This window comes from Lolium rigidum, chromosome 6, assembly GCF_022539505.1.
Source record: "Lolium rigidum isolate FL_2022 chromosome 6, APGP_CSIRO_Lrig_0.1, whole genome shotgun sequence".
NCBI classification, from domain to species: domain Eukaryota; kingdom Viridiplantae; phylum Streptophyta; class Magnoliopsida; order Poales; family Poaceae; genus Lolium; species Lolium rigidum.
Window position 1 is genome coordinate 290,590,122 of NC_061513.1, and position 18,610 is coordinate 290,608,731.

The window sequence follows — 18,610 nt, forward strand, 5'->3', positions numbered from 1 at the left end:
TATCCGACATTTCGTTTTGTGTCTATTAATATTTACATGTGTATAGTGTATCATATATGCATTTTAACTTTTAAAAGTAATGGATTTATGGTTTCTAATTTAAGTGCTTGTATTTACATAACCCTACTCCCTCTGTGCTGAAAAACATGTCTCGATTTTATCTAAATTAGAATGTATTTATTTTACACACTCAAACACGTCTAAATATATGCGTATCACTTTCAGGACCGAGTGAGTACTTCTCATGTCGTTCCATAATTCTTGTTGCGGATTCGAATGTATCTATTCACCTAGATACATCCACATTTGCGACAGTAATTATTTCTCTGCTCCATAATTTTGGTGGACGAGAATTATGGAGATGGTGTAGTCGTTTTCTCCTGGTTTTGCAGTGTGCCGAGGTCAAGGGGTCGGAGCGTGTCTTGTCCTGGCCGTGAGAGATCCGTCTAGTCCATCATCAATACAGATTGCTTGCGACTTGTCCCGCCGCCCAAATTTCGAATCATGTCATTCCGCGCCATCTCAATCCGGAACGAAAAGGCCTGCCTGCCGACCATGTCTCCATCACGAGATGTGCCGTCAGACACCCCGATCTAGGCCAATACCCAGAATCCCCATATAAATTTCAGGGTCCCAGTCAGATGTCCCCTCTGGCTTGGTCGGGACCAACAGACCTAGCCGGGCTCACTCCTATGCTGGGTCCCAGCAAGTGTCGGGCCCAATCGCAGCGGGTCAGAGCCGGTACGCGGCCTGTAAGAATAGAGCTGTCCATCATTCATTTCTCTGCCTTTATTATGTTCCTGCTCACGCACTCGCTTGCCTCATTTGCCTTATCTTCCAGCCCACGCGCTCACTTTCTTCCTCAGCTCCAGGCTCGATCTGGATCTCGCCAGACGAACCTAGCAGCAGCAGGCTTCCTTTCCTCTTCTTGCCCTTCTCCATGGATATATTACCGAGCGCGGGCGGCCGTTCGGGGGTGCTTTCTTCCAGTCGACGGCTCTACCTACCATCTCTTCGACCGGTGAGTCATGGTAATTCATCTGCTCTATGCTCTACTACTCAAGATTTGCACGGCCCTCATATGTTATGTTACGATTAAGCTTTTGCTGGGTTGCCTCTCGATCCGGTCTCGCAATTATTTGTTTTTTTGCTTCAGATCTTGTCAATTCACTTGTGTTTTGTGTTTTGACTGAAAGATCTGTTAAAAGATGCCTTGTCAACTGCAGCAAAAGGTATGATGATCGGGTGGCAAAGGAATTAGCGTCCTTCCACAAGAAGCCCATGCAAACTTTATAAACTATGTATGTTCTGAAATTTTAGTAGCATGGGTTGTCATATCTACTAGTACTATGTTGTAAATCATAGTGAAGAGATAACTTCAAATCAGCCACTAAAACCCAAAAATTTGGAGAAAGAAACTCACTTCAGAAGATATATCTCAATTATATGACGGATATCATAGGCTCATAGCAGAACATAGATCATGAGTAACAACTTGGACTTCTGCACAACTACATAAGATTAGAGAGTGATTTTTTTTTGGAGCAGGTGCGCAGTGCGCACCCTCTCTACAGTAAACTGGCAACCATACATTGTAGAAGATCATGTAGTGCGCACCCTCTCTACAGTAAACTGGCAACCATACATTATAAAAGATCATGCAGTCCGTGAGAGAGAAAAAATATCTCTTTTGAGGAGAGACAGTTTTGTCTTTCTGAGAAAGATTCCTCAAAATTTTGGATCATCTCCGTATAGAAGAGAGTGGTACACAGGAAAAGTCAAACATCTAGATTTGAGAGGAATGGATGGTGGAGATAGGCATGCCTACGCTACTGCAGATTTCCCCATAAGATTATGCAGAGTAACCGAAGGGTGGGGGTAGGATAGGAAAACTCAAGGGGGCAGTGAAGGTAATTACGCCATAAGAAGGGACCTTGAAGTATTAGAGCACATAAATCCATGCTAAAACTATATTTGTTAGCCCTGCTGCTCCTCCGTAGCTCCGCGACTGGCGTAAACTATTGAAGCTCGTATATTTGTGAGAGCCATAAATAATGAGATTTTTCAACAATACATACATAGTACATGTTTTGTTATCATCGATAGTGATGGGGTTGTCGCTTGTAGAAAAACGATGTATAGTAAGCGTAAGGAGACCATGCAGGCGTCGCGTCGCCGCTGCCGCTCCTCCCTTCGTCTTCAACCTCCAGAGCATGTCGATGGCGCGTCGTTATTGCCGTTCCTCCCTAAGCCAGCCTGAAATTGTTGGATACGAATGAGAAGTCGCCGAAAGGTTCAAAAATAAGACCACATCCATCACAGAGACGAGTAAGAAGAAATAACCCTCAATCTAGTCAACTTTGCTTTCATCGATAGACATGTGATTGCTAGCTATAGGCTAGAAAAGTCCATTTACATATAAAACAAACAATTAACAGAAGAACAGAACATAACACAGCACTATGTTAAATTAGATAACGTGCAAATATTGTTGCCTGTAGCAAGGGGGGAAAAGGTATACAAATACCCCAGGATGCAAAGGAGTGCACGAGCTCCCCTCGTTTACTCCTGGAAGCCTATTGGTCTGGATTCCCTCCCTGGCGCGTACCGCGTACCAAATGGTTTAGCTGTTCGCTCTGTTTAGCTGCGTCAGCGTAACAGTGCGCATTTTGTACCGTGGCAAGAACAGTATTTTTCTGTCTCCGAGAGCTCGCATCTCCCATATGTAAATTTCGGTCTGTAACGGCTCAGTTTCCCAGCCGCGATTCTAGGGAAATGCATGTGAAACGAGGAATTCAAACGAAACATGATGAAAATTGTTTAAACTTAGTCTAAAATTAAAGATATTTAACATATATAGGCGAGTTCGTACATATATAGACCGAATTCGTAATATTTGAATTTGGCTAGAGGGAATATTAACTAAACATAAAAACACGGCGTTCAACATGCCGAAATGGCGGTAGAACACCGTGCAGTCAACACGGGCTCCGTCTTCGACCTTGACGCCGAGCCCGGCGACGAAGATGACGCCATTTACCGCGGCATCTAGGAGCTTCCGTGTCGGCGTGACACAGAAGACATCAGCCTCGGCGGTGGCATCCACATCATGGGGGAGTTGCCGCCCTCGATGTGCGCGAGGACGGCCTCCAGCGTGCGGCCCGGCGCGCTCCACCAGCGGCGACGGCCTGTGGCGTTGTTACGCGCGGGGGGGGAGGAGGGCCGTCGTACGCGGCAAGTTCACGCTTGTACCTCTTCCGGAAGAACTCCCTCCACGCCTCGTAGTTGTCGGGGAAGAAGCGCGGGTCGGCGCGCTCTCCACGTCCAAGGCGTCGCCTTGTAGTGACAGCGGGATCGGCACGCCTCCCGCGCTTAGCCGCCAACCGCCAGGCGCGCGGAAGTCCAGCGGCGCCGGGTAGCCGGCCATGTGCAAGAGCCGCCCCTCCCACTAGTGGAGGGACCGCCTCCCGAAGCCGTTGTTCGCCGCGCCGTCGCCGGGAAAACGATCTGCCATTAGAGCCGAGGTTTTTTCGGCGAGAGAAGAGTGGAGAGAGGGGGACGGCGTTGGTGAATGCGAGCAGGCGCGGTAGCTCCGCGATAAATAGAGGAGAGCAGCGCCTGAATGCGAGGAGACAACATTAATACGCCGCGTGCAAGCTACGTGTCGCGGCGACGACTGAACGGCGGCAGGCTTTTACAACGCGCAGAAGACGATGTGATGAGGACGACGATCTCTCTTTCTCGCCGACAGATCGGGTCATTTCCGCGCTTTTGTTTCCTCCGGATTACCCGAGCGTGCCTCGGGGGGCCGGGTTGACATGGGCTCGCCGGATGGATGAAAGCCCAAATCCGGACGAAAACGGGGATGGGGGGCGACTGGGTCATTTTTCGCCGTCTGGATTAAAAAAAAAAAAACGACTCCTGAAGCCTTGTCGGGGAGACGGCTGAAGGTGATCTTAGTTTCGTGTCACCCTTTAACTATGTACATGCTCGCTCCATTTGTTCTTCAACCCTTTTTTTTTTCAGGAACGGTTCTTAAACATGTGTCTGTGTCAATTGTGAAATTTTGTTTTCATACTAAAGTGAACGCTAATTGGTGAGTCTAGAGAGGTGGTTGCCAAATGTTTTATACTCCTCCAATCCAACTATACCACTAAACCACCAACACTTATTTTAGATCAGATGAAGTATTAGATACTAGCTGTTTGGGCATGTGACAATTTCAGAACTTATGTGCTACTTCCTTCGATCCAAATTAATTAACGCAGATTTATGGAATTTATACAGATTTTAGACATCATTTTGTCTAAATCTGCGTCAATTGATTTAAAATGGAGCGGGTGCTTTCCTTTTTATAACGTGCTACTTTCTGTTTGTGCGGGAGAGAATTGCAGTGCTACTCGACGGGGTCCAACATCTGACAAAACAGATCAAATAATAACATCTAATTTGTATTGTTAGCTACTGACTTAAGAGAGGTTCATCATGCGAGTGGTGAGGAGTTACCGTGCCGCGAGAAAAAATTGAGCGCGAGGTTGAGGCAGCTCGCCGCTAAGGAAGCGTAACGCTTGGCTCCGTTAGCATGCATGGGAAGTGTAAAAGAGCAAAAGGGTTACCAAGCTGCCGAACCGGCTGCCATGGCATGCAGGTGAATAGGTGATTTATCAAACGAAGTTGGTGATGTGGCATATGACTTTGCTCGATTTCGTAGACGTGTGGCCCTGCCGGCATTTTTTTTTTTTTGGGTGTTGTACACGGATAGCATTCCACATGGATTTTGCTTGTCCAAATGCCTCAGGGGTCGGTTTCCTAACAAATAACACATACTGTTCAAAATGAAATGTGAAAATTGAGTTTTATGCAAGCCGAATGGGGAGCATGCATATGCATGTAGTCTTATTGGAATGGTCTGAATAGGTCGTTTTAAGGATAATATTGAACACATTTAACTCTTTCCACTATTTCAAACTTAGAAGTCTATTACTCCCTTCAATCCATAATAAGTGTCGGTGATCCTGTTATAATTTAGTACAAACTTTATACTAAATATCCGACACTTATTTTGAATCGGACGGAGTAGTATTAACTTTAGTAGGCAACAAATAATGAATTCATTCCCTATGCACCATTTAATCTATCGAATTCATGGTAGTACTAAGCATTATCCTTATTGAGTGATATATGCACATGAGCATGGCACCAAGAATCATATGCTACGGCCTCTTTTACATATAAAAGGGTTTCGGAACAAAAGTAGGATCATGCCCTCTTCGTCCCTTAGGAACAACAAAAATGGTGGCTAAATTTTTTTTCGTACATCCATCCAAGAGATTGTATTTTACTCTCTTTTTTCCTGCCATGGGTCTTGCATCAGCAATTTTGTCTTATTACTCTGTTTTTTCTTCTATATGCCTTTTCATCATTACAAGCAACCTAAATTCTAGTTTTATACTAATATTGTAGGTTTTGTTTTTCAGATCCCTTCGACTTGAAAATATGGCCATGTGGACGATGGATCAGCGTGTCTTTCCCTGGCCATCGATGATTGATCTTCCTATGACTCTTGCGGCTGACTTTGTTTTCTCCATGGAGTATGCACTTCGCATGGGTTGACTTTTGACTTGTGCGGTCAGCTTCATCCATGCATTTAGTATATCTTAATCACAATGATGAACATGTGTGCCAGCAGAGCGGGTCGCTATGCGCAACTAGTAGCAGGGAGAAGCGTGTCAACGGATGATTACTGGTACATTTTACTTTTGCTTTTTATGTTAAGCAGTTCCACTAGATGTGTTGTTCTCACGAGCGTATATGTTGGTCAGGACTTAGAAGTCAGGACCAGCCGGTCTATTTTTCAAATCTCACACGCTCGAGGATCTGATGGCCGGACCGTGCCGGCCTCTATGCCTTTATTGGTTGCTCAAAGCCTGGTGAGTTAATATATTTTACATAAAGTAGCATCCTTTCTTTTTTTTCCCAGTCAAACGAGTGCATACGAATCCTTAGTGTCATTGTGTTCAAGAGCATTTTTTTTCTTTGTTTTCTGTTTTGGCGTTTCTTCACCAGCAAATGAGAAGTAGAACATGTTTTGTCTTCCTCGATTATTTCCTTCTTTTAAAGCAAAAGGGAACTCAGTTATTTTTTTGTGCATTTCCCATGAAAGGAAAAATCACCCCCCCCCCCCCCCCCCAACACACACACACACACACACACACAAAAGATTGAAAACCCATATGTTTGTCCAATTTAAGATAGTACACACTGTGATGCTCGTGTTGGTTTTTTTCCTGTAAAAAGTTTTGTTGCCAACCCATGAGATTCCATAGATGGAAAGGCATATTCGCGACCAACCCCGCCTCACGTGCGCCAATAAGACCTAGACGAGCGTGCCCGATTCGACTGGCCGTCATCATAACTGGCCTGGCTTGTATGCTGCTTCGTAGGCCCAAAACCCACTGATTTACTCTCCTTTTTTGTCTAGTTTCTTAGAAGTCACACGATTTCGGTCCAGGGCCGAAATGTCTACGAATATTCTTTTGCAAATGGGGCCGAAATAGGGGAAAGATTATGCATCTGCGAGTTTTTTTTTCCAAGGGAACAGGCATGTGGAGTAAGGTCGGGGGGTGGTTCATGTTCGTAGACATCTCGGAAATCTCTTTTGAACTCTCAAGATTGAGTGAATATATCTTTCAAGTTTTTCCCTAGAGAGGCAAACAAGGCGGTGCATAATCTTGCCAGATCAAGTTTTGATTTAGATAGTACGTAGTATTTCTTGATGGGAGGATGAGATCCCCCTTCTTCTGTGTTAAGAGATGTAATGGATGATGTTACTTTGATAAGAAATGAATAAAGTGCGCCCCTTGATTTCAAAAAAAAAAACTCTGAAGATTGACACATTGACACTGCGCAGTACACCAGGGGTCATCTGCCCCCTGGAACACATAAATACACGTCTCGACTTTGGGCAGACCGGCGGAATGCTGCCTCCATCTGTACGTTAAACGTGGCCACAGATTCTGCCTACAGGCCCCCCTACGCATTTACTCGTGGATACAAATGTGCAGTTTCAACTGAAACATGTTATAGTTGGACACCACTCCTGGCTACCGATCTCTAGTATCAACTCGAAAAGGTTGACAGTGGCAAATGTTTAGAGTATAACAAATAGTACAGATACCACAGCGTCCCCTGCTTGTCCAGTCGACCTATCTCAAATCATAAAACAGCGGACACTCCCAAATTACAGTTACGACTTGTTTCCACGAACATACACTGCAACATATTGCAAGTCCTATACACAATCAATATGTCACAAACCTCAGGGCGCATGGGTGTACAGCATTGAGCGTCTGTACGTGGCTGAACAGCCAATGTGCCCCTTGCATCCCTCTCGTTCGTCCACCTCCTCTTCACGACATGCTTCAGAGATTTTCCTCGGTCCCAGACTAATTCCTCACCAATGTCAGCCATCTTTACCTCGTATACCACTGTAGCCCACTTCTCTCACTTTTCAGCATGTATGTGCTTCGTCACACGATAGATCTTGTCTTCTTCCTGTAAGCATGTGAAACGTGCATCTGGTTGGTCCTGCAGTCTGCTCGTTTGTCCCAAGTCCAGATACAGTCAGCTGCAGGGAATCTGATAAGCCCTTGATTGAGCATTGCATATGCTGATCTTGTAGCAGACCATCCCTCTAGAGCCCATGGCCAGGAGAAGGTGTTCTTGCTAGCAATGTCTCAGCACATAGCCTGGATGGAGATCCAGAGGTTGATGCATTTGGGATGCTCTCTGAAGATCAATGTCTCCCGGAAGATCAGACATCCAGGCATTGTCTGCTAGAGCTGTCGACACCATGCGGGAGTTGGATTTCCTGGTAGCTACCATGTCAACTAGCAGAGGCGCAATTTCACTGACCATCTTCCACTTGATCCATCTATCTTTCTAGTATTATATTTTATCTACATTCCCCACTTTGATCTTGACTAGGCTATCAAAAACCAACACAGGAGCTGCATCTTTGATGGTCGGCAAGCCTTGCCAGGGTCTGTTCCTGTCAGTTCTTCTAAACCACTTCCATCTCACTCGAAGTGCGAAGCCTTGTTTTCAAAGATTCTTGACTCCCAGACCTCCAAAGCATTGTGGCTTGCAAATCTGTTCCACTCCACTAAGCATTTGCCTCCTTGCACCTTGTCTTTTCTGGCCAGAAAAAGCTCCCATCCACTTCTCTGGTTCTTCAAGTAACCACATGGGAGTATCGTTTACTACCAGATTGTGAACTGGTTTAGCCGGAATCACTGACATCACCAAGGTTAACCTGCCATCTCTCTCAATTAGCCCCCTCTACCATGCTGGAATGAAAGGACATTATCTAACATAAGCCACCACTCAGCTTTGGTCAGTGGCCTGAGTGCAAGCTGCAAGCCCAAGTAGTGAACTGGAAACTTTGCCAATGGACAGTGCAAATGCTCCATAACTGCTGCTTCATCTTTGTCATCGCCTCTGATCAAAGTGGCAGATGTTTTCTGGTACTTGACCTGCAGTCCTGAAGCTTCTCCAAACAAGGTGAGAATTTGTCTCACCGCAGAAAGATCTTGCTCCCATGGTCTGACAAAAAGGACCACATCACTGCATAGATAGGTAGACGCTGTAAAGTAGAGATTACAGGTAGGGCAGAGAAAAGGCCCTCTTCCACAGCTCTCAACACCAATTCCATGGTTATGTCAAAGAGCACTGGTGAGTCGGGTTCGCCATGCCTCAGGCTGCAGGCAATGACAGATTTGACGTCCAGGAACTCCATTGATTGTCACTTTGGTACTGGGAGAAGAAAGGATGAAGAAAATCCTGTGTAGCCAAAGCTCTCCAAAACCTCAAATAAAAAAGACCAAGGGACAGAATTGAAAGGTCCCCATGTTTGCTTTCATCACAACACCATCCTGCAGCACACAAAGATATTCAGTTTCCATCATCTTGCTGCATCGTTACATAAAAGCCTAGTCTAACCAGAACACAAAATGCAGTAGCAAGTTTCATCCTCTCTTCATAACACTTGTCTGTGTCACAGCCGACCTGTAATATCATGTAATGCTTTATGAACTGAAACTGTTAGCCTCTCCAAATGAGTCAAATCTAGTGCCAATTTCTAGTGCCACCACATTTTCTGTGATGCGTTCAGCGAAACAGCAGATCGGCTTCTCTGGAAGTACGGATTGACTTCTCAAACGCGGCAATCCTACCAGGATATGGTACAGAATCCAGGGGTGGAACCAGGAGCGGACTCCACACATGATTCCATCAGAAATTCCAGTAAAAACTACGATAATATGAAGACCGACAATTTTTAGACAATTTACGCTGTTATAAACATAACATCAGTCTCTCTACACCATCACATGTCATCGTTAGCGAGTAGCGACCTATGCTTACACGATCCACGCTAGAAATCTAAAATAATTCAGTCTCTTAAAAGAAAAAGTTGGTTATTTCGCGCATCAACCGTTTCCTACCATTCTCTGCTTGACCAACCCATGACTTTTCTATTATCAAATGACCAGACCTACCCACCCATACTCATTTGAGAAACGAAACTAAAAAACATCTGTTACTGGACACTTAGGATCCAGGTCAGATGCATATGGACTTAAATACTTCAACCAGCTTCATGCAGTTCACTTAACCCCATTCATAAAGTCTAATAGTACAGGTAAAAATCCAGAAATGCATTCTTCTACGAAGCCTAGGCATCATGTTTGAAGCAAGATCAGAACCGCCTTCACGGAAGCCGGTGGTGGAGAGATGATGTGCAGCACAAGTTGGAAAATAAACAGAATAATAGTGTTCAGGCAACATTACAAGGTTCAAGTACACCTATTATCACACAAAACAACTCTATGATGTCTAAACATACCAACGAGCAATATGCGACTCAAAAATAACATGGATAGGGCTTATTTGATCAAAGTCAGGCCTCATTTCAACACTCATCTCTTAAAACTAACTCCTACATATAACATGGATAGGGCTTATTTGATCAAAGTCAGGCCTCTTTGGTAAGAGAGCTCATATATTGCTTTTGGTAATAAAGAAACAAATTATTAACCACATGTCATCTATTTCAGCTGAGGCTTCTACCTAGAACTACCATAGCCTTTTACTTTTAATAATCTTATCATAAATGCGGCTACAAAATTTTGTCAGCGGGTGGTATTTCACTGGACAGAGCAGTGGCAAGTGCTTTACTGCTCATACACAAGAAGACCATGTAAGCATTTTAAACTTAGTATGTTCAGAATATGAAGTACAATGGGTGATCACATCGAGTATGTTGTGAATTATAGTGAAGATACCTTCAAAGCAGCCACTAAACCCAGAAATCTGAAGAAAAACTGACTTCTGAAGAGCTATCATCAATTATGATGGATATCATTACCTAGGGTGGGAACTTCAATTCTACACACTTACGTCGGTGTATAAGAATAAATAATGTAAGACATCAGTTGGAAATAAGACTATTCAGAGTAAATTACTGAAGAATACATATTTGCTAAAGATTTAAATATTGAATTTTTTTACAAGATCGTTTTGGGCTGAATTCCTAAGGAATATGCCCAGCCACTGAAATCAATGGATAAGAATAAACAATGTAACACGTCAGTTGGAAATAAGACTATTCAGAGTATTGAAGCATACATCTTTGCTGAAGGTGTAAATAATGAGAATTTTTACAAAATCGCTTTGAGCCGAATTCTAATGAATATGCCCAGCCATTGAAATCAATGGATTAACACAACCCTTCAAGAGGCCAGTATAGATTTATGTTTTCAGTTAACTCATTGGTGTGTACTATGTCTAGGTGTACCAAGAGAATAATGATAAGAAATCAAATGAACTGCTGTGCCTGAATAGCAGGTTATGAAGTGAAATAATAACCATAGGGTTATCTTCCAAACATCAACCATATCTGCTCTGGTCTGAAAACATCAATATGTAAATGACCAGATAAAAAGAAGAGGATCCAATATAGTGGGGCTTGGAGAAGGAACCAGAGAACAGATTGAACATTAACATGCAAAGGAACATAAATGGACTGCAGGGCTGACACCATCAATCAGCAGTGCCAACTCATCTGCTGCTTTCAATAATTCAGTAGATACTATCCTTTAGCAGACAGCAAGATTCTGTTTGTTGCTCATATGATACAATCGAATACAAGTTTTAGGTAACCAAAGCAGCTGCAAATCCAAGACTAATATTCCTACATTAGTGGAAAATGTGTCTTTCATTGTTATATTATGTTGGAAATTTACAGTGATTTGTTACTCATCAGGACATCATCATCACATTGACAATAGTTGATGTATCTAGTAATGTACATGTCTGTACAACAGAAAGCAAACCCTATAACATCAAGTATGTTGTGAATCATAGTGATGATACTTTCAAAGCAGCCACTAGACCCAGAAATCTGAAGAAGAAAAACTGACTTCCGAAGAGCTATCATCAATTATCTAATGGATAGCATTACCTAGCAGAAAAAATTCATGGGTGATAACTTTGTCTGCACAACTGCGACTGCACAACTGCGATTGTGTATAAGAATAAATAATGTGACACACGCACCACTTGGAAATAAGACTTCAGAGTTGTCATCAATTATCTAACAGATAGCATCACTTGGAAACAGCATATGAGAATTTTCCAACACAAGATTCTGTACGGCCTAAAATTACCAACAAGGCACCCTGGCTCAGCGTCCCAGCAGCTACGTACCACCACCGTGCAATGCACAAGACTCGGCCGCCGGCACGTCCTCTGTCCAGCACCTGCATTGATTTGATAAAGCCAAAACATTCAGGTCAGGAAACAGAGACAGACCGACCACATCAACACTAGTTTCACACATCATGCTTCAAAGGAACAAAGAATGTATTCAGGGCTAACCATGAACATAATTACGCTTGGAAAGCTCCTACCAGGAGCAGCAACTATAATACGAAAATCACCTGTGTGCCTCGGCACGGCGATGAAGCCGATGACACTCAGCGGTCCTCCACCATCTTGTGTGCATGAGATTCCACCTGCAAGATCACCAAAACCACAACCACATAAAGAACTGACATGCCTAGTAAAGCGATAATCCACCTTAGGCACAACATTGATCTCACCATCACACTCAATGCTTGACGCGGCATGCAGATCACGAGCAGCTTCCTCCCACATGCGGAACAAAACATTAGCCATTCCACGGGTTTTGTAGCCATGTGCAGAGTCAGGGTTGTTCTTTAGATACAACTACAAGGACTGGTTAGGCAGAGAGCAACTATACAGGATAATGAAAAATCTTCTTAAGAACACCTGAAACTTAAGGGGATAGCTACTTGAGTTGGGTCGTAACGATGACATTAGCAGTATTTCCTGCCCAAGAAAATACACAAGACGAAGAGGGCATTTCCTCAAACAGGTTGTGGACAAAGCTTTGTCTACACGAAGACGGCAAATCAAGCGGGGGGAATTGGCAAACCGGTGACGCCCACACTCGATAGAAGCATTGCTTGCTCCCTAGAGCCACTGAGCCTTGGAGCGCCTCCACCACCACACCGCCTTGGAGTGCCTCCACGGCCAGAATAAGAGGAGGGACACAAGGATTTGGACTTGCGGTGCTCGGCAAAGAGGATCAATCGAGGCACACGATGGCGCCGGCGATGCGGGAAACCATGTGGTGATGGGAGGAGGATAGGGGATGTGGAATTGGGGACGGCCATGCGAAAACCAGAAAACAGAGTAGAGAAAGTGCCAGCACAGCCGATCCGAGAAACGCCTATCAGATGGTTTCAGGCACCTGTCCCGGCGACGCCGGAGAGAAGTGAGCAAAATCGCCCAGTGCAAACAGCGACGACGCAGCACACGCCTGGTGGGGTGAAAAAAGATGAGGAAAAGAAGATTCAGCATTCAGAGTTGACTGGAACAAGCAATAAACCGCCTAGTACTGTTCTCTCCCAAAACCAAAGACAACAGATAGGATTGATTGGTCGCAAATTGACCTCCAATCGAACTGTACACAAAAGCAGCACCAAATCAAAGCAATATCAAAGGGCAGGGCAGCCTCGAATTAGCGCCGCATTGCTTCTTCCAGATGCAAAATCAGGGGATGGATGCTTGCCCGCCCAAGAATTACACACAGAGAGGAACTAGTAGAAGATTCAGACGGAAGGGGAACTAGAGCAGAAACGAGAAAAAGAAACAGAACATACGGATTAGATGCTCGATTGCTCGCAGCTTTTTCCCCCAAAACCAAGCAAAACTGACTGTCCGTAAAACCAAGCAAAACTGACTGTAAAACAAGCAAATCATGGCATAATCTAAACGGACGGGAACATAATTTGCCCACCCAGGTGCTACCTGCTTAACATCCGATTTTCAGTACGAGTGCAAGAAGCAACAGCAACGAGACTTGCTGACAAGACATAGAGGATAAGTTTCAGACAATGGGGATTGCAGCAGACAGGCAGACACTAACAAACAAACAAGGATACAGCAAGTAAATAAACGAGGAACAGATGCAGAGAGGACAATTTCACGACTCAGGGACTTGTTCATTCATCATTCTCGAAGGGGATACATCAAACTGATTACAAAGACTCCACAGGAACTGATTTGCATAGACCTAAAGACAGCTACACAACTATACTCTTCAGCACCATCCAGAGACTAGCACCACACCAACGACTTGTGAACGCCCGCAAAGGCAAGAACAAAACCAAGCTATGAGCACACCGACATCCTGTCCACACTAGTAACTACATATCTTGAGCATCCTGTCACAACTGCAAAAACTCGCACTGGCAACTATCATATCTGCACGCCTCTTGAACCCTACCCCCAAAATTCACATCACCCACCCTATCAACAGTGGTGATGCACCCTGCCGACTTCTTGGCCTGAAAATAGCAAAACGGGGAGACCTGGTTCAGAAAACGAAGGGATCCGGATCGAACACAGCAGAGAACGGAGGAAACAGCAGAGGGGATGTGGCTATTACCTTACTGACGCTTGGACCTTCCCTTCCCCCCGCCCGCTGACGAGTTGCCGTTGCCGTTGCCCGATCCCTTGTTGTTGCCGTTGCCCGATCCCTTGTTGTTGCCGTTGCCCGATCCCTTGTTGGCCGCCTTCACCGCCGCGCGCTGCTTATCCCTCATGTCCTTCTTGCGGTTCTGCTTGCGCTTGCCAGACGGTCCCGCCGCGCGCTCCTTCTGGGCAATGTCTGCAGCCCGCTTGGCCTCCAACTTACGCTGCTTGTTCTCCTCCTCCCTGCCAGAGACATGAGGAACCAGGGCTTAGTTAGGATCAGATCGCGCCGGATCGAAGCGAAATTGGGAAAAACAGGCTCGAATCGGGGAGGAAGATAGGAACGCGGGTCAGCAGAAACGTACGTGTGGTACTTGCGGTGGCGAGCGATGTACTTGTTGGTGGCGCCATTCTTCGACTTGTCGGAGCAGCCCCGGACCTGGCACGCCCACGGGACGACGCGCGCCAGGTCGGCGAGGGCGGCCTGGGGCACCTCCGGCTCGGCGGCCGCCGCCACCGCCGCAGCTCCGGCTCCACCTCCCATCTCTCGCTCGCTCACACGCGCTTCTTGGATTCGAATTTTGAACGAGCAGAGGACTCGCTCGGTGTGGTGTGGAATTTCGAGCAAGGTGGGGGGTGTATTTATAAGATGGAGTCGGGCCGCGATCCGCGTCACCGTTTGTTCTACCGTCCGATCTACGAAGCGCGATGGCTCAGATGCATTCGCGGAGGGGGCCAATCCGTGGGATCACCCAGTCCACCAATCAGGAACCAGCATTATTTCGAGATTCTGGTTGGTTTTGGCGGTGAAAATTTGGCATTTCGGGGCGGGGGCATCTCCAACGCTAAAACCCCTGTTTCATCTCAAAAAAAAAACGCTAAAACCCCTGTTTGGGCGTTTGGGTGGCCGCACGAATACCTGAACCTGGCCGATGATTTGGTTGGGTCGCGCAATGCGTCCAACACGCGCGGACGCACCGCAAAAGTCAAATACAACAACAACAAAATAAACCTAAAACAAAGTTTATTTAAACATGTGCCCTATTTTGGGCAAATTTGTACAGAAGAAAGCCCTCTATATGGGATTTAAACTAAAAAAAAGATAAAACCCAGCCTAGGGTTTGCGGTGGACGAGGTGGCCGCCTAGTCCCTGTGGACCTCGTCGCCGTGGGTGTCGATGACGTCCCCGGGCGGCGACGCGCTATTGTGGCTCGAGCGCGCCGGGGACTCCGGCCACGACAACCACTGGGCCTCCTCCCAGGCCGAGTGGGGGTTCGAATGGGCTGGCCGCCCGCAGCAACCAGCAGCTCCACCTCCTCCCTGAGGTGGAGGTGGTGCTCCTACTCCGCCAGGCGCCTGGCCTCCTCGTGAAGGAGCCTAGCCTCGTCCTACCGGCGCCTGGCCGCCTCCTCCCGGCGCGCTTGGCCCAGCAACACCCAGGCCTTGGCGTCCTCGACGGCCTGCCTGGCCTCCTCCTCCATCGCGGAGGTGCGGATCACCTCTGCGAGCTGCGGCCACTTGGCCTCCTCCTCCGTGAGGGACACCGCCAGAGCGGCGAGCATGTCGGGGTCATCGTCCTCGTCTGGCTTCGGCATCGGTGGCGCGGGTTGCGCCAATGCCGCGGCGATGCGGCATGCATCCTCGTTTTGCAGCCCGCCGCGGTGGCGGGCTACCCTCAGTGCTGGCGCGACCCGCCGGCTGCTGTTGGCCTCGTTGTCGTTGGCGCCGGGAGCAACGGCTCTCTTCGGGGTCATGGTAGCGGAGTGGGGCGCGTGTGTGGGGAGTTGTGGAGTGTAGTGGGGAAGTGGACTGGACAGGGACAGTTCCATCCGAGGCGGTGCTGATGATTAAACATAGGTTTTGCATCTTCTTACAGATGAATCGATGCATGCATAAAGCTAGACTTGTACCTCTCAAGTGATCAAGAGAATAGGATCTTCCACCTAGTATATTCTTATCAAGCCTAACATTGTTGAAAATAATTAAATTTCATTAGCACGTATTCACTCCCCCTAGGTGCCCATATGATCCTTTCAATTGATATCGGAGCATCGGCTCTTAATTTGGACTCGACCTCCTAAGAGGGTACGGGAAAAGATGGGGATGCGAGTGATGGAACCGCTAAGGAGGAGGCTCTGGATGACATCAAGAAGTTGGAGTCATCCATGTCTGGCCACATGATTTGCCTTGATTCATCTATTACCGGTCAAATGCAAGAATTGTGTGACATTACGAAGTAACTCCTAAGCACTCAAACCCCTAATACCACCATTGAATCCACCCTCACAAGTAGCTCACGTAGTGACTAAACTTCTCAACGGGTTTACTGAGCCAACGGACAAATGCTTTAAAGTGAGGAGGTTGAAGGTGAAGACAAATCCAAAAAGGATGGTGGGTCGGGGGATACCAAATCCCAAAAGGATTGTGCATCAGATGGTAACCATGTGGTTACTCCACCACCGTGATATTTACCGAATCCACCCATCACTCACCCTCACATTGGTCACCAAGGCCAAGCTGGCAAGTTAGATTCATCGTGTTTTGGCTATTGGAAATTTCAAATGAGAACTCATCTTTGTAGCTCGTCCATCGAACTATGGATGATCATTTAGCAAGGGTTTAAGCCACACAATCCAAACAACTTGTCAATATGAGAAGTAATTGATAGTCAACTCAATGCCTCCGTCTTGTCGCAACAGTCCTTTGGAACGACAAGGGCAAGAACTTCAAATCAAGGGACAACACAAGAAGCAATTTAAGTGGCCCAATACTTGGTAGCCCAAGAGTGAGAACATGCCACAATTGTGTTGACAAGAGCCATTTAGTTGCTCAGTGCTTGTTCGAGAATAGAGAAGAAAATGGTGGTAAACTTATCTACAAGGAGAAGTTGAAGACCCGTCTCGAGAAGCACTTCAACAACAACAACCCCACTAATAATAATCCATAAAGATATGTCTTGGTGACTCAATAAGAGTATCCTTCTGCATATGAAGAGGAAGATGAATCTCCAAGTGAGCTAGCGGGAGTAGATGAATTCTCCACCACTTCCACTCCCTCCACATCTCTCTTTAAATCCCCCAATGAGAACCACCGAACAACAAGGCAAGAAGAGTATCCTTAATCATAGTAAACCTTTGATGAATGACCTGGAGAGTGTAAGGGTACATTGCCCCTAAGTGTGTTTTGGTAATTAATGACAATCCTATATGTACTAATGTTTTCATTGTGTTTATATGAAGGAATATTCCATAGGTATTGCTTGTAGCCCATGTGTTTGGATTCAAGTGTGGATGCCATGATGATTGATATGTATACCTTTGATATTGGCATCAAGATCATCTATTTGAAGAGAAGAATGTGATATAATCAAGAAGAAGAAATGAAGATGGAGTTCTTGTGTGGAACTCAAGTTACCCATGCTCTAGCTTATGTGTTAAGCAATGAATGATCAAGATATTATGACAAAGCATGAAGAGATACAAGGTTGACCAAGATTAAGAGTGAGGGTTGAATTCAAGTTGGTATATAAAGAGTGTACCACTTTGGATCATGTGATCTTGTGGTATGGTAAGCCAAGTCCATTATGCTCCATGAGCTAACCCACTATATATGTGTATTTGTTTTGTCTATGTGGATTAGGTATGTTGCCATGGGCTTGCATCAAGAATATGATCTATGTGAGGATGGCATCAAGTATGGATGTCATCAAGGTTGAGAAGGGCAAGTTCAAGATGAGCATATCAAAGATATCATGCTTGAAGTTTTTCATAAATTTGGTGGTAATAGACATGTGAATATGTGCCTCAATGAAGTTTTCCCATAGTGGTGTATTGGGGAGCAGTCATGAGTCTTCACGAAGCAACAGTGATCAATTGGGCATTCCGCCTTAAATGAAGCATGAAGCATCATCATCAAGATCAAGCGGAATGCGCAAGGCAAAGTTATGGCCTTGCTAGGTTTTCCTTTTACCAGTCTCAAGGTGGTTGTTTGGAGACCGGGTTATAGGATAGATAGGCGCACTATCAAGAGGGGCTTTCGGTTGGGTAACTTGATCACATCGTCTTAGGGAGCTCAACCATTTGCATTCTTTGCATCTCTATATTTTTGTTTCTTATTGTTGTTTCTTTATTTGAGGTTCTTGATCTTGTTGCTAGATTTACAACAAGTCCAAGTTCATCTAAAACAGAATTCATATGCATCTTATATTGCGTTTTCATGTTTGGAGGTTTTACCGGTTGGATTTTGTATAGATAGGCCAAACATTTAATATTGTTGTTCTTACTCAACGTTTGTACCATGATTTTTATATGCATAATGGTTTAGAGCTCGTTGTTGTGATTCCAACGAGCCCAAGATCATCGAAATCGGAGTTTGGATACAAAAGTTGTCGCATTTTTGGCGTCTGAATCGGCAGGTCGGGTGCTGCTGCCGGGTAGGTCGGTAGCCAGCCTGGCCTGCCAAGATCAGCGCAGGTTGGCTCGATTTTTGCCTCAAACGGTCATATTTTGATGGGCTATAAAAGGGGTTGACCACTTCATTCTTATTCCTT

The 18,610-nt window shown here is 45.6% G+C and overlaps 1 long non-coding RNA gene across 3 annotated transcripts; it reads left to right on the plus strand.

Annotated features, from left to right (window-relative positions):
- Positions 1 to 849: 849 nt before the first annotated feature.
- LOC124658909 lies at positions 850 to 18,063 on the plus strand. 3 transcript variants are annotated; one of them, XR_006989380.1, is made up of 4 exons: positions 850 to 1,031; positions 5,478 to 5,746; positions 5,823 to 5,930; positions 17,301 to 18,063. It is a non-coding gene; the product is annotated as an uncharacterized LOC124658909 (long non-coding RNA). The 3 variants fall into 3 exon arrangements; XR_006989381.1 differs by having other exon boundaries at positions 850 to 1,021; XR_006989382.1 differs by lacking the exon at positions 850 to 1,031 and adding an exon at positions 1,159 to 1,301.
- The last annotated feature ends 547 nt before the right edge of the window (positions 18,064 to 18,610 follow it).